At 34.9% G+C, this 11,062-nt stretch overlaps 1 pseudogene; it reads right to left on the bottom strand.

Annotated features, from left to right (window-relative positions):
* Nucleotides 1-3,170: 3,170 nt before the first annotated feature.
* On the bottom strand, nucleotides 3,171-4,354 carry LOC108551558 (E3 ubiquitin-protein ligase TRAIP-like; annotated as a pseudogene).
* Nucleotides 4,355-11,062: the final 6,708 nt, after the last annotated feature.

The raw sequence follows: 11,062 nt of genomic DNA, 5'->3' as shown, positions 1-11,062 counted from the left end.
CCCGCGTAGACCCCAACCCCACCCCACACGAGCAGCAATGGACACAGTCCTCGTCTTCATCTTCATCATCGCCACCACCACAATCGAGGCCCTCATCGAATACGACTGCGGTGGTCAGACCCTTAACACCACCGTCTTCTCAATTATTGATGAGCCTCCGTGCGAAACGCTCCCGGATGCCACCAACACCACGATATTCACTACACAATTCTCTAAATTTAATGTATATATTTTAAAAATAAAACACAAATATACAAAATTATATACAATATTTAATTACCTTTTCATCACAGATATATACGTAATAAGCGTATTTGGATTACTTGTATTTGAAATCATTTGATCCACATCTTCTGCAGAAGCCTCAAGTAGTATTTGTATACTGAAACAAAAAATATATTTATCAAATTATATTTACATATTTAGATATAAAAGGATATAAATTATCACAGACTTTTTGTAATTTTCAATCTTTTTTTGCAACTGTTCAAAGCACTTATACGTTACATACGGATATTTTTCGTTAATGCTATGTTATGGACTTCAACTTAACTTACTTCAAACGTTACTTTAAAATAAATTTAACGGACTATTCTTCCACAAAAAGGCACACCGTGCTTACATCCCCACTCCTGTTGTACACAGCTAACTCTCTCCTATGATCATATGCAGTGATCGCCATTGGCTGAAAACTGACGGAGATCGCCGGGGCATAGCGAGAAGGAATTGAGACAGAATAATAGCAGCATCGGCGTAAATTTCCAATTTAAGTGATAGCTACTATCACACAGAATCACCAGCATTTTGATTTGAAGACTACGCTGATGCTACCATTATTCTATCTTATTCGGCCTTGCTAGATCCCATCGTTGATCTTCGTCACTATCTTCGGCCAATAGCGATCACTACCTGTGATCATAGGAGAGTTAGCGGACTACAACAGGATTGGAGATGTAAACACGCTGTGTCTTCTTCTTATGGAAGAATAGTACGTCAACTCCATATAAACGTTCAACATTTATAATTATTATATAGGAACAGAATAAACATTTCAAACTAATAGCTATTTGCATTGTATAACCATTATATGCATATATGTATATAAAAAATTATTTTTTAATATTATTTAAAAAATGATGTATTTCGAAAATAAATAAAGACAATATTTAAATCATAGAATTTCCAATAATATGCAAATAAATATTAACTACACTTTCATTATTTATGTTTACAATTAATTATATTTCACTACGTGTTAAATTGTATCCTGACAGCATGTGCTCCCTCTTACTACTGACGAAGGCGACGACTGACTGACTGCGGACTCATGTCTTCTTAAAAAAAAGAGAAGATCGGCATCGTACCGCTAGAACGTTCTGGAAGGCCATACTGCTGTATTGTATGAAGTCAGTGAGCAGGCCCATGCTTGGCCTAGTGGCAAACACATATACATACATACTGCTGTTTCCCCACAATCACGCACTCATTCTAACACTACGAAAATTTTTATTTTTTTTATTTCTCTTACCTAATGTATTTTTTAATTTTTTGTATAATTTTCGAACATTTTTTACATGGATTAGTTAATATTTCTACTAGCTAAATGAACTTTCTAATTTTTTATTTGAAACTTTGCAGATTTTTGGTAGTAATAAATTATATTATTTTATATGCAATTGTGTATCTAGTAGTTGTCTAGTAACAATGTTACCAAATTCATATTTTAAAAATGTGATATTTTTAATAGTATTGAAAGAATTGCAACATTGATCTTTAAATCGATTAAAAGATCTCTAAATAACTTTCAAGTAAAAAATTCTTTTCAGATGGAAATTAATTCTAATTCCATTAAGATTAGTAATAGAAATAGTGATAATGCATTTTTATAAATCATATTGTCAAAACTGATGATAGTCATTTCATTAGTCACTACTTATAATTTTAAAATAATATACAGTAATATTATTTTATTGATGTAAGAATCTTACACAATGTGTAGATTGCAGATTTTTATGCATCTCCAAATATGTAAAAAATATGAAAACAATATGTAAGGGAATATGTAGGAAGTTAATAAATAATATGTAAGGAATATGCAGAAAATTTGCAAATAATATGTTAACATTCTGCACAATAGATGCATGTATTTTTCAAGATTTAGTGATTTTATTATCGTTTCATTTACCATAATTAGTGAACATTATTCGGTAATTTTCTTTATGAAAATAGGGTTTTAGTAAATAAATTCAGAATTTTTATTTGAAAATTATCTACTTACAAGAATATAAATAATTCTAGTGCCAAAGTATATTTAAGATTTCAATTATTTAAAATTATATGAGCTTTTAGAGATAAGTACTTCTATTATTTATTTATATAAATAGAAAAACATAATTATAGAGATATTAATATTTTATTAGACATCAAATTCTGTAATAAAAATCTATAATATATGTATATAAAAGATTTTTAATAGAAAATATCACGATAAACTTTTTTCCGACTTATTTATGTATAATTGAATTCATTTTATAATTTACTCAGATCTTTGCTGAATTAATCGCAGTTTGATATTTACATATAAACATTATTCATATACAATATTCAAATACAAAGCATACAAGACGAAAAATTATATTGTCTAATAGTATTAGAAGATTTAGGGAATTGTCAAAATTTCGTCATGCATTTCGGGAATCGTCAAATGCAATTATATTAGTTTTTACTTTTTCTTAAATAAAAAATCTGTATGAAAGAATAACGATTATTATTTTTAAAATTACAATATGTTTTGTTACATTTATAGATCCTGCTTTTTCAACACTTAAATTTTTTTTAAGAATTGAAAATTTAATTTCACTGTATTATGTTTTTGAGTTATATGTTGCTTTAAAGCAAATATCCCCCTTGATTTTACTGGAAGATATGGAGAACTTGTTTCATTTTTCTGAAAATAAATCATTAATCAATTAGAATTAATTTTTAAAAAATTTGGATATATACAATTTGAATATTGACATATTATAAAAATAATGTTATTTTAATTACTGTAATAGTATATTGTTTCTCTTCTTCTTAATCCATATTTTCTTCCCCATTTTCTACGTTATTAACTATTTTCTCGATTTCATCTTGTTTAGAGTCATTGTTTGAATTAGTATTTGATATATTCACTGTTTATGGATTGATTTTTGCTTTAAAGACATCTCTTTTTCTAACCTTCTAAGTTCATTTTGTAAAAACATCTTTTCGCTTCAACAATTCATTAAATCTTCAAATTTCCTATAAATAATACAACAGAAAATATGGCAACTTACTTGCTTAAAATTTTTTTAATATTATCACAAAGTCTACATACTTTACTTTGGCATGTTCTTCAGACAAAAAATTTCGTTCCTTTGATAGTGTCACTAAGAAGTTTACAACAAGAACTTACTAAAGTATTATCATAATTACCACTAACACTTTAGTAAGTTCTTGTTGAAAACTTCTTACTTTAGCTCTTAATTCCCTTCTTTTATTTAAACCAATTGTCATTTTTTTAAACTTAATATATATCTTTTAAAAATAAAACACAAATATACAAAATTATGTACAATATTCAATTACGTCTTCATCAAAGGTATGTATGTAATAATCGTATTTGGATTTTTTGAACTTGAAATCATTTGATCCACATTTTCCGTAGAAGCCTCAAGTAGTATTTGTATACCGAAACCAAAAATATATTTATCAAATTATATTTACACATTTAGATATAAAAGGATATAAATTATTACAGACTTTTTGTAATTTTCAATCTTTTTTTGCAACTGATCGATTTCTTTTTTCTCTTGTCTGTCTTCATATTTTGTTCTTGAAAGTATTTAATCTGACCTTTGAGAGAATGAATAGCACTATTTTTCCCACATGTTTCTCTTTTTCACTCGTTGTTTTGTTTCGCTAATGTCTTAACTTTTTATGTATAATCCTTAATATCTTTCTCTTTCAACACAAGCTGAAAATTTAATTTATCAATTTTAGCTTGCAGTGAACGTGTATCTTCACTAATGGTATCATTATTAGCAAAATTGAAATATATTCTATGAATTTTATTCAATGTAGTCTTTTCCCTACATAATGGACAATTTTTTGAACTGTATAAAGGAAACTAATAAATTTATAAAAACAATTACTCATTTCTTAAAATATAAGAAATGTAAACATTATTTACTAAAATAAAAATATTATTTTATTTTGGAATTTGATGTACTTATACAAAATTTTTAATTCAAAATAATATGAAACATTCTTACCTTTCTACCCATTGAGTTACGCAAGCAAAGTAAAAAATATGTCCACATCGTGTATAAAAGCATCATCAGAAGGTAGTAACAGAAGGTACACCTATATCAGAAAATGTTTCATCTCGTAAAAAAGTTTTGGGATGATTTGGAAAAAAAGATTTGATGGGTATAATACATTGTAAATATATTTATATTTATTATGTAGCAACACAAAAAGAAATGAACGTTTTATGTACACAGGAAATTGAAATTGATAGCATTTTGTTTGGAAAACATTTCTTTATTTCAGCCTTTTAGTCTAGAAACAGGTCACGATCCTAATCTTATTTGTATTGTGATAAAATTTTAACCTAACCTTATATTACACATATGTTAATATGAGATAATACTATAATCAAGGCTTGACAGTGCATGTGTTTCTTTTTGGTTTTGTCTTGTTTTGTGCTTTAAATCGGTCCATGTATTTTACTGCCTGTTTTTTCTTTTCCTTTTTGTATCATTTATATTTTTCTGAGCTATGCTACTGCTTCTGCTTTTCCTTCTGCCAGGGTTCTCTCCATACTCCCAACGTAAATGCAAGGCCTTGGGGTCACTGATTTAGTTTGAATTTTGCAGAATGATAGATTAAGTTTCTCCGATGGTGAAGCTATATGATTATGTGGGTCACTACTTAATAATTTTTTCGATATTTGCAACTGAAGATTCATCATGGTGTCATCATTGGTTGGATTCATCAATACAGTTCTACTTGAATTAATTATCAGGTAATGGTTTAGTATAGTGGCAAACATATTGATACGACTAAACAGACTTACGAGACTCGAATCGTACACGAGTAAAAACAACGCGACAGTAGCAGCGCTCAAAGATTCCCTAAAATCTGTCAAATACAAAATGAAGAAAGCGTTTCATGATTCCGTCAACTCTTTCTGGAAAAATAAAATCTCCAGTATATCTCCGCGACAATCATCCAAATTCTTTCCCGCGATTAATAGCATATTCCGACGGATGGAGGTAAGCGCCGCAGGAACTTGAAAAATTCCTATTGCGAATGCACACCTCCTTCGGGATACAAACGTATGATTCGATACTCGTTAGACAGACGCGCGACAGAACATTCTCATCACGGATACAGATGATAAATTAAACGTCCTCGGTAACCACTTTGAATCGGTTCACACACAAAATACAAACATGGGGAAAAACAGCATTCCCACATCATCGGACAGAAAATTCAGAAATTAAAACAGGAAATCCTGGAAGATCGACTGAACAAGAAGACAGTATGCATATTCAACGCCGACAACACGGCGAACAATTCAACAGCACACGCGTTCCCATGGACTATTTTACATCTATGGTCTATGTGGATTGTTTGGAAGGGTAATTTGGTAATTTTTCGGGATGCCATTTAGATAGCCTTCTTTTTTCTCCTTTAGGGGTGAGAATTCTATGCATTTAAGGCAGTTTTGGATGTATCTCTTGATTTTTTCACTCATTTTTGGAAACCAGTATATTCGATTGATCGATTCAAAAATTTTTTGCATACTTACATGACCGAGGTCGTCGTGACATGATTTGATTACCCTTTCCTCCACGCACTCCGGCACGTAAAATGACAATCTCGTTTTAATCTTTCGATAGACTAACCCATCTCTTAATTCGAAGAGTTTGTCTTCTGTGTGCTCTAGTCTCTGCCGGATTTCACGAATGATTGGGTCTCGATATTGTTTAACCACTTGCGCTGAAAAGACGTGTCACGCACGTCGTATTGCTTTTGTCACAGAATCGCCAACGACGTGGTATACACGTCGTTACTCCCACGGAGTAGGGACTTCAGCTCTGTAACGGTGAGGTCATACAAAGTTTCCTTATTTTCTAGCATCTTGATTCGTTTGTCTTCCTGGCCACAACGCAAATTATCACACGCAATAATCAATACAATTGGACAGTTCCGAATACTGTAACGCACGTGGTACACAGAAACTTCACGTAACGTTAGACAGTTTCAAACACCAATACGGACGCGAGACACAAAAACTTCACGTAACGTAGGAATTCTAAACAAGGGAAAGATAAAAAAAGAAATTCTCAAATCTCAACACACGGTCACGGGGGCTATCCCACTTCTGAATTGTAGGAGGTGTGGTTCGGGGAACCGGAGGGACTCCGATTAAAATTAATAAAAGGTCTCTTGTTTCAAAAGTCTATTCTTCATACGTTACTCTGTTACTCCGTCGAGAGTCGTCAAAGAACTGGATTCTAGACACGCGTGCGGTCGTCCTCCCCTCGATGCTCGGTCGCGATCGTCATGGAACGATCGAAAGCGATCGCGGGCACAAAGTCGCTACCATCAACGTCGCCGACCGCCGGGGTTCGGCCTTCGGCGGCAACTCTGTTACATATCGTACATTTGTTGGACGCGAAACGCCGACGAATGTGTCAAACTTCTTCGATTAGTCACAAGGTATAACATAAGCTAGGTGCTCTGGCATATGTTACACGGCAAAAAGTTTATCGTCACGAAGAACAATTGCTCATGCAAGAAAATCTTCACTATTGAGAATGGCTTGCAACAAGACACTGTCAATTTCCCAACCAAGTTTAGCATATACATAAGAAATTTACTCCGCATATACGACTTAAATAACGACCCCAACAAATTTAAAATAGCTTTCGCTGACGACTTACCGATATACAGTGCTGGACAAAAGTATTGGCACAGCATGGTTGTTGTGGTACAAGTGCTTATAATTACTAAAGAAATTAATTTGAAAGAAAGACTTTTTGACATATTCATTTATTATCTATTCTAGTTTATTACATAGTAGGAGTAATAATATAAATACATTGATTCACGAAACAATAACAAAAATGCACTGTTAGATGTGAGAAAGAGAGTATATAAGAAAAGAAAAGAAGGAGAATAAACGTTTGACTAAATTACGATGGACTGTAACAACCGATAAGACGGCGTGAGTGAGGAACACGTAGCAGTGATAAGCGAAGTCTGAAAACAAAGAGGCGATCCGCTTGATCTTCCCAGTAGGTAAGCTGGATGGTTCCTCGGAGCTAGGTTGAATGACGCAATGGGATGGTATCATAGACCTATAAAACCCTTGCCGAAGGGTTCGAAGGGACACCTTTCTTTGACAGTCCACCGTGTGCAGCTCGCATCACAGAAAAACTCGAGTCTCAGCTTACATTATTCTGAAATTAAGAATAAAATCAAGGGTAAAAGTTTCTATTGAGATTTATTAACCCCCTTTTACCACAATATCTAAAACATTATCGAGTAATGATCCATATAATCATATAGCTTCATCATCAGGGGAACTAAATCTATCATTTGTGAGAGGAGTCTTTATTTGGATGGCGTCACCCTGCATCGGGATCTATGTTTGCTTCGAGAAACCAAGATTATCAATTTTCGAATCAGGACTGAGTGACGCAATGGGTCGTCATAGGGCCTATAAGAACCTGGCTGAAGGTGTCGAGGGAATACACTCTTTCGACAATTCACCATCTGCATCACGCATCGCGTGACTCAAGCTTCCGCGCATTTGTATTGCAAGAGAATAAAATATGATCAAAGTTTAAAATTCAATTTCTATAAATCCGAATCTTTACCACACATTCTGCAAAATTTGAATTAAATCGGTGACGCCGAGGATTTGCACTCTCCTTGTGTAAGCGAAATAAGTCAAATTCGAATATCTTCAATTAGGATGGTATACATAGTCGAGGGCAACGAACTGACCCACCTGCGACAACACAGAGGCCAATGTTATTGTCAAAATAGGTGCTTTCCTGTCGCACTCCCAGAAATAAAACAAACGGCCAACGGCGAATCTGTAACACAGTCGAATAAACGCTGGCGAAAAGTCATCTGCGGGTTCTGAGTTTTGTCCACTAACCGTTCTTTTCAATTTAGACATCCTTACACTTGTAAAATTGGTCTCTTTCATTTCACTGTACTGTATCCAATGCTCAGGCGTTCGCCTCTCTTCTTCCTTTGTCCAAAACTTGTTGGCAATTTCCACGGAACCGCATTTTGCTCTAGCCAATATTTCTTCTTCTCCGTTTCTCGTCCTCTTTCTTAAATACTTTGGCATAGTTCCGATTGTCAGACTGTACCTTCTATTGTACCTGGTGTCTCTAATTCGTATTAACTGCATTTGTTTCTCCATCTTTATTTCTCAGTTCCTTAGGATCTCGCCTGCCGATTTTCTTTTCCTCTACAGTAGGTTCACTTCGCCCTGTCTGAAACCACACTGTTTGAAGTGTTCCAACCTTGAGGTTTTCTTTATTCCCTTTCCCTGTTTTCCTTTCTCTTAAACATTCTATTGAAATTATGGGTTTGTAATCGTAAAATAATTACGATATATATAATTCTCTTTTAAATTCTTTTATTAGTCAAGGAAGGTATATCTATCTTTGAATGTTTGTCTAGAACGACTGACCGATTCCTGAGAGAGTGAGTATTAAGAGGGTACGTGACGCAGTTCGTCTAACTCCCAATTCTTATCTAATATTGTAGGATTGTTGGGTGGCAGCAAAATGACGGTGGTAAATACTAAATATAATTTATTATGAATTAACTTGTTCTAAACTTACGACGTTCACACTGACGGTCTCCCAAGGAATCGTCCTCCTTCACGTCCTTGGACTACCTAGGACCACCTAACCTTGGACTCTGTCTTCTTTCTTACTCATGCTCTCTTCCTCAATCACGCATTCCTCACAGCCTCGCCCTCGGTGGGTCATGTACACTAAACACTCAGGCATATTTCGCTCTTCACTTGCATTCGATACTGCCATAAATATCCCGTTCATACGATCCTTGCACGTGGTCACTCGTCCTATCCGCACGTACTCCCGATAACACTATGAACGTGTCACGTAGCGCAACGAAGAAGATAATAAAGAAACTTGAGTTTCTGAGCTGACAGCTCAATAACTTTTCTTTATTTTTATAATTCACAGGATTACAATAATACGTTCTTATAAATATTCAGACTGAGCGAAGTTTAGTTGCGGAGTGTTGTGTGGCTGGCTGTTTCTTTGCTTGGTCTGAGGTTTTGGGCGTCTTTTATAATGCGGCGTATCTCATAGATGATGATAAGTTCGTATCGTGTGTTTGTTTTTGGGTGTTTTGGGTTACGGTCTAATCTTGGGTGGTGACAAACGCTCGAGCCAAATCTGAAATTGTTGTTTATTATCCTCTTCTTTCGAGGAACGGCCCAAGCATACTCAAAATACCTACGCAAAAGGTACTGTCAAAGGCGGCGACATTATACCCTAATCACGCCACGCTCACCATTCCCACAATATTTATTTAAACATTCATTTTCGAAATCTAGGTCCTATAAACTATTTATTCACACTTTATATCCTTTCCTCATATCCCCTCATTTAGCTTGCTATTTGTTTTACAACATTCGGCAAGCTTGTTTATGTTTGGGTGTGAAGTAATAACACGTCGGTATTTACACAGTGGTCTATACCGTTTACTGTCGCGTTAGATCCGTAGGATGCTTTTTGTTCAGTCTTCTCTGAATAGATAGGGTAGATGTTTAGCTAGTGAGTTAGGATGGTTAGCTAATCTTAGTTTGTTGAATTTGGCTAGCCGTGCAATCAATTCCTCCACCGATTCGATTTTAAGGTCCTTACTCAGATCGTCGTTTCTTATATACCAGGGTGCGTTTACAATTGTGCGTAGTATGATAGATTGTAGCGACTGACGAATTCTGATGGATTTTTTGGATATGTTGCTGTTCCGTCCCGAAGAGCGAGTTTATAACATGATTTTTATTCTAAGGCTTACACTTTTAACAGACCTAACGGTTTATTTTATATTTTATACCGCGACTGCAGTTCCGGAGGTTAGATGTGCCTCGCCGCTGTTCCAGCGGATTAAGTTTATAAATGTAAAGCAAAGTTTAGGAATTTTACAAGTACCAGACTCGACAGATGGGACCCACGAGTGACAGACCCAACAAGCGACGGACGGACAGCATTTATAAATCACGTCATTGACCATCAAAAATCGGCTCCTCGACAGTTTCCTGCTCCTTAGCCAAAGGTCCTTCCGTCACACCCTCTGTCCAATTGAAACTCCTTACTTTTCCACCACCAACATTTATTTTGTCCAATCAGAACTAAACTGGAGAAAACACCGGACAGGACACAACGGGACACGACGTAGATCGAATTCGAGAAATCAGTCCGTCTTCGACACCGATCCTTCAAACACCTTACTTACACATATAAACGCGTGTTCGAAACGGTACCCCGTTCAACGTCTTCATTATAAATATTCTATACTTGACTATAAATAAACACTCTCTTTTGACCACACTCTCTGGATCCTTAATATTACAAATAGCTACGCAATATTAATTTGGCGTAATAAACGTTCTAGGACATCAAAGGGATTCGATACGGTGGGACGCAACATATTTAAATAATTATATTCTATTTGTAAAATAATATTTGTTTCTTTCTTTTTTTGCCGAAACGCGCATATTAATGGCTTGTGGTTTGTGTAAACCCTGAACTATCGGCCCTCGACTGCGTGCCGGAATTATTTAATCGTGCCGTCAGATATCTTGGGCGCTGTATCTACGCTGCGTTCGTGATAAGGTTTTTGTATAAAAAGTAAATGGCTTCCACGAATTAACCTCTCGCTGTTGCAGCGTTGCGCCTAGTACGTGATCCGACGCGTCGACAATTATCGCTAATTGCGCGTTTGCTAGAGCATTTTTCGCCGCTCC

This window comes from Eufriesea mexicana, unplaced genomic scaffold (genome assembly GCF_001483705.2).
Source record: "Eufriesea mexicana isolate 0111107269 unplaced genomic scaffold, ASM148370v2 scaffold4591, whole genome shotgun sequence".
Lineage (NCBI taxonomy): Eukaryota > Metazoa > Arthropoda > Insecta > Hymenoptera > Apidae > Eufriesea > Eufriesea mexicana.
The sequence above is the reverse complement of the archived record's forward strand: the minus strand, read 5'-3'. Positions and strand labels throughout refer to the sequence as shown.